We start from the raw sequence: 6,415 nt of genomic DNA on the forward strand, positions 1-6,415 counted from the left end.
CTTACCACAGGAACAATGAGCAAGATCATGAAAAATGGAGAAAGGATTGGCATTATCAGGGATTTCACTTTATTTGGATGTACAATCAATTCTCAGGGAAAATGCAGTCAGGAACTCAAAAGACCTCCGACTGGAAGTGTGGGCCTGGTCTTCTGCCATAGCTCTATTACCAATGTATCCTTAATTCTGTTTGCAGAAGTGCCTGGGGGTGTCTTCCTGCGGGGTGATACAACTGCAAGGAAATGGACCTAGCAATGTGGTGTTAAACTACTCAAAACTCACCAAAACTTGAACAGGAAGCTTATTCTGAGCAACTATTTAATGTGCATACAGGAAGATCATGTGGATTTCCGAAGAGCAAATGACTAAACCAAACCAGCAAGCAAACTAGGTGCAACTGGGCAAATTGTTCGATTGGAGGATGTTTGCTAGGTATGTTTTTGCCACAATTAAAAAAAATAGAATTGCACAAATGACAATGAGTACAAGAGGGAAGAAAATGCGCTAAAATTAATTGTGGAAATGATTGTCCAACTCCTTGATATGATTGAACTACTGGATTGTAGGATAGGAAGATGAAGTGCCAATAGAACTGTTAAAAAAGGAGGAGGAGGAGGAGGAAAGTATAGATCAACTTGAAGATTTTCACACTTCTCCTTCAGACCACGGCCAGGTGCTTTCAATGAGATGAGTGATTTCTCTTCCCACCCTCACCTGAAACTCAATGCCGACACCATTGCTTTGACCTTCACCTTTCGTTCCAGTGTTTGCTGACACGTATTCGTGTGCCATTCTCTAAGGTTTCACGTCTCTAAAATGTCATTCTACAACCGTAAGAGAGAATTGGCTAAGGCCAGGAGTCAGTCCACACACTCTGGCCTTGCCCTCCAAATGTTAGCTCATCTTGTATGTCTAGTAAGAGGTCAGGAATATCTTGGATGAATTGGATTGAATGCATTTATCTAAGTGCTTACTAAGTGTCATAGTAAATAGGTGTTGAGCTCTGACCAGAAGGTTGGTGGCCTGAACTCACCTGCCGCTCCATGGGAGAAACCTGTGGCTGTCAGCTTCCATGAAGCTTTGCAGGGTTGGGATAGTGCTACTCTGCTCTTGTAGGCTCAGCCTGAATTGGAATCCACTCAATGGCAGTGGTCACTGTAAATATGATCCCGACTGGAAGTAGGTGCTTTCTCTTGTTCTGCTAATCAGGTCATACCAGAGTAAGTCAATCCTAAACTTAATGACTGTTTTTGTGATTTGGGGGGCAATTTTATCTAACCTCTGATGTGATAGGGCATTTGAAAACTTGACGGCTCCAAGGACTTTCAGTGGGTAGAAAACGCAATTAACTGCTAGCAAGTCAGTTCTGACTTCAAGCGGACCCATAGGGCAGAGTAGAACTGCTCTTTCGGGTTTCCAATATCGTAAATTGCTATGGTAACTGCAGTAAATGCAGCACATTGACAGTGAACCGCCGAAGTTCAGGCTGGCTTCAGAAGAGAACATGGAACAAGGGATATCATTGCTAATGTCTCATGGATCTTCGCTCAAAGCAGAGAACACCAGGAAGATGAGTACTTGTGTCTCATTGACGATGCAAAGGCATTTATTTGACTGTGTGGGTCATCATGAACTGTGGATCACCTTGAGAAGAAGGAGAACCCCAGAACACTTCATTGTGCTCATGAGCAACTTGTACATGGATCAAGAAGCATTTGTGTGAACAGAACAAGGGAATGGTGCATGGTTTAAGATCAGGAAATTTGTGGACCATGGTATAGCCTCTCACCATACTTGTTCAATCTATATACTGAGCAAATCATCAGAGAAGGTGGGTTATGTGAAGAAGAATGTGGCATCAGGATTGGGGAAGGCTTATTAACAACCTGGGGTATGCAGATGATCCAACCTTGTTGGCTGAAAGTGAGGAGGACGTGAAGCACTTGCTGATGAAGAGCAAGGATCGTAGCCTTCAGTGTGGATTACAACTCAATGTAAGGAGGACCCAAATCCTCACCCTGGACCAATAAGTAACAGTGTGATGACTGGAGAAAAGTTTGCAGTGGTCAAGGATTTCATCTTATTTGGATCTCCAATCAATGCTCAGGGAAACAGCTGTCAAGAGATCAAATGAAAAAAGAGAGAGAGAGAGAGAGAGAGAGAGAGAGAGAGAGAGAGAGAGAGAGAGAGAGATCCAAAGAAGGATTGCACTAATAAATCTGCTTCACAGACCTCTTTAGAGTATTGAAGAACAAGGATGTTACTTTGGGGATTAAGAGGTGCCTGACCCAAGCCATGGTATCCTCCATTGCATCACACGCATGTGAAAGTTGGACATTGAGTAAGGAAGACTGTAGAAGAAGAGATGCTTTTGAATGGTAGTGTTGAAGAAGAATATCGAAAAAGTACCATGGACTTGCTCAAAGAACAAACCGATCTGTATTGGAAGAAGGCCAGAGTGGTCCTTAGAGGCAAGGATGACAAGACTCTGTCTTACATACTTTGGACATACTGTCATGAGAGACCAGTCTCTGGAGAAGGATCTCATGCTTGGTAAAGCGGAGGGGCAGCGAAAAAGTGGAAGGCCCTCAGCCAGAAGGATGGACACCGTGGCTGCATCAATGGGCTCAGGCTCGGGAACAATTGTGAGGATGGTGCCGAAGTGGGCAGCATTTTGTCATGTTGTGCGTGGGGTTGCTGGGGGTCAGAGCCGACCCGACGGCACCTAACAACAACAGCAACAACAACAAATTGCCACAGGAGCAGAAAGCCTCACCTTCCTCTCAAGACACAGCTGGTGGTTTCAAATTGCTGAACTTGCAGTTATCATTTCAACCCCATAACCCACTGTGCCAGAGAACTGTATAGAAGCGAGGAAAATGTAATGACTTTTGGGTTACTGAGAGGACAAAATAGATGCCAAGACACATGCAGAGGGAAGGCAGACGCTAAGAAATTCGATCACTGGTAGACACCAGAAATTGAAGAGAGGCTAACAGAGCCTCGCTGCTCTTTGAGCCTCAAACTGTGAGAAAATGCATTGTTGTTCTTAAAAGCAACCACTCATGATCATTCTGTTATGGCAGCACCAGGAAGCTAAGGCCCTAAGCACTGACATTTTTAGCCCTGTGCTCTTGGAGGTCACTTCCTCTAATCCCTGGTGCATTGGGATTTGGAGTCTGAAGGGCTCCCAGGACTTCCGGTGAGTAGAGAACTGAGCAGGAGGGAGGGGAACCGCAAGACGGAGGAATCAAAGCACATCCCTGAAGACCAATGCTACCAGGCCCCGAAATGCCTCCGACATGTGATTCAAATGAAAGCCTGACTCTCGTGCAGAGGTTGCCGCACACTGTGGCTGAAGGCCAGCTTCAGGGAAAGCAAGATTCTTCTTCATTAGAAACACTGTCTCCATTAAGGACCGAGGAATGCTTACTCAGTGTCTTGTCAGCCTCGCAGCCGGGTGCGTAAATGTTATGGCTGAGGAGCAGAAAAGAAAATATCTTCAGAAGATTAGCTGTGTTTTCGGTTTGTCAGAAAATAGCAAAGAGTGATTTAAGGAGCGCCGAGAGACGTGCATAAAGTTTACTTTTTTCAAAGGGTAGTTCATCACGGCTGAGTCAGAGGCGACTGTACCAGACCAATATCTTACACTTCATAGAGCTTCAACATCTCAAAGCATTTTTATTCCTCTACGTATTTGCTTTTCTCACGTTCACGAGACAATTCGTTTTGTAAAGCGGTGTCCCCAGACTCCAGCGGCCCACAGCTGGGTCAGTTTGGGTTATCCATTAAATCTCAATGAATCAGTCATCTCCGCTCTAAAGCGCAGCCTTGGCCCAAGAGGGATGTTCAGAAGGCGGGGAAGGTTAGTAAAGAAGGAGGAACAGACGTGGAAAACACAGGGAAGAGGTGGGATACACGTTGCAATGACTGCGCTCAGTGATATGAAATGAAATCGTCTGAATTGTTGGATGGAAAATGCATTGGCTCTATTAACAGGCACACAATTCACACAAATATTTTAAAGATTAAAATAAATCCGGCAAACATGACTTCGTATTGGCTAGTCATCTTCACAATCGCTATTTTATTGACACCAAATGACAAGACAAAACAAAACTTACTGTCATTGAGTGGATACAGACTCAGACCTGATTCAAATGGATACATGTCGTCCTTTATTCTCAATCTTCAGCCTTTCTCCCCACCAACTAATTTGCAAGGAAATTAGCATCTATTCGGAAAACAATGTCTGCTCTTCCGCTCTGCACATGTATGCCCATATGGAAAGCGTGTCAAAGTGTGCTGTCCTTTTGCGTTTGGAAAGCACATATTTCCAGGATTGGTGTGCAAAAGCAGTCACTGGTCCATCAGCCATCACTGGACAGAGACTCTTCTTACCCAGCCACCATCCCCCTCCCTGCTCCTCTCGGTTGCGTCTTATGCTTTCCCTACCCCTTTGCGGTCAACTGAGGGTCTGTGCTAAGCAGCCAGGCTTAAACAAGGCCTGAAAGGGATACGCGTATATCACTGCCCTACCCCACTCTCAATAAACCCAAATATTTGATGCACAGTGCCTTCATCCTTGGGCCAAGAACTAATTTTCCTGTGACCAGACAAGGTACCCTTGTATAACAAAATAAAACACTGCCTGGTACGGTACCGCATCCACAAATGCTCTCCCAGGGTTGTATCCACCATGCCAATCCGCCCTGTTGAAGACATAAACCCTTTTTCTGGATGCCTGTCCCTCGGGGCTGGTCTGTACTTATAACATGTCCACCCCCCTCCCTTTCTTCATCTATGATGGTCTTGATGTCATCCCACAGCTCATCAAGTCTCAAATCAGGACAGCCCATCCACAACATCAGCAGCCATTAAGCCCCAACTAACAGGCTCAAAAAGCTTATCTACATCTGGTGGGGTTCTGGTCAACTCAAAGTGGGCTGCCTCACTTGGCCTCACCAGAGTGCCCATGGGCCGCCTTGCCTTTCGACCATGAGCCCCAGTATGGGGCTTTATGCTTTTCACATCTTTGGTTCATTTGATTTAAAATAGGCACACATATTAAAACAAACACAGCTTCCAAATAAGGAGCCCTGGTGATGCAGTGGAAATGTGTTGGTCTGTGATCCGCGAGGGCAGCAGTTAGAAGCCATCGGCTGCTCTGCAGGAGAAAGACTGGGCTTTCTCCAGTCTCAGAAACCAACCGCGGAAGTTCTACCCGGTGCCGTAGAGTTCCTGTTCGTCAGCATCAACTCAACGACAGTGAGTTTGGGTGTTTGTAGAGTTTCTAAAATCACAGCGTTCCAAGTTGGACATTTTGTAAACTCTGAAAAATCAAGTGGGGCCATTGTAGAACCTCTGCTGCTCTAGCTCAGGGTCAGGGAAGGAAGCTCATCCTGCGGGAGACTTTGGAACCACCGGGGTGGTGAATGTTCGCACCGAGAGGCCCTGACAACACCTTGAGTATGTCAGTCTCAAGGGGACACTTTCCATGGACAACCTATGCTCCGGCTCTTCAGCTCCACCTCTCGCTGTTCCCAAATCAAGCAGAGCCCAGGTGGCAGTGCATGTAGGGAAAGAGTGCTCACCGACACAGTTTCCGGAAGTGGCCACAACACCCAGAATCTGAAATCCAGGGAGTGTGAGTGTTGATCCCCACCGTGCATTCCAAGCCTCTCTAGGCCGGTTCTGAAGGAAAGAAGGAGCTATGGTTTCCAAGAAGCCTTGCAAGAACACTCCGCCCCAATTTCTGGAACTTGGAACAAAGGCCAATCGGTGATGCTGAGAACCCCTGCGAGGGGTCTGGCCTCCACAAGGGCCCGCGCAGGAAGCTTGTGAGAGCCCACACTGAAGAGAGAGCGTGGGGGTGTGGACAATACTGACTGCATGCAGGCTTACACAGCTTCGCCTCATGGAAGCGAGCCAATGACTGCTACAGATTAGTAAGGAAACACCACCAGGCCCACGCTGACCCTGCGTCCTGAAGAATCTATCTCCAAGTTAAGGGAACCATGGTGGTGTAGTGGTTGCAAGTTGGGTTGCTGCCCTCATGGTCTGAAGGAAGTTCAAAGCCACTGGCTGCTCTAAGGAAGGGAGAAGAGGGTTTCTATACTCCTGTGAAAAGTTACGTCAGCATCCACTCGATAGCCCTGAGAATGAGAGTCCCCAGTTTGCGTTCCCAGATGGTACTTGCAATGACTGAGAGCAGGACATCACAGGAACTTTGGGAGAGGGTGGGCTGGCTTGGCTCTCACGAGAAGAGGGAAGATGCCTTTCTGGAGTGTTTGGAGGATTTCCTTCACTTTGGGAAGTCACTCTTCAGACTAACTATAATGAAGCCATGGTGCTCCCAGCGGGTCGTCTATGCCCAGCACAGGGAGCGATAGGGGAGTTGGAGGTAGCAAGCAGG

This window comes from Tenrec ecaudatus, chromosome 2 (assembly GCF_050624435.1).
Source record: "Tenrec ecaudatus isolate mTenEca1 chromosome 2, mTenEca1.hap1, whole genome shotgun sequence".
Lineage (NCBI taxonomy): Eukaryota > Metazoa > Chordata > Mammalia > Afrosoricida > Tenrecidae > Tenrec > Tenrec ecaudatus.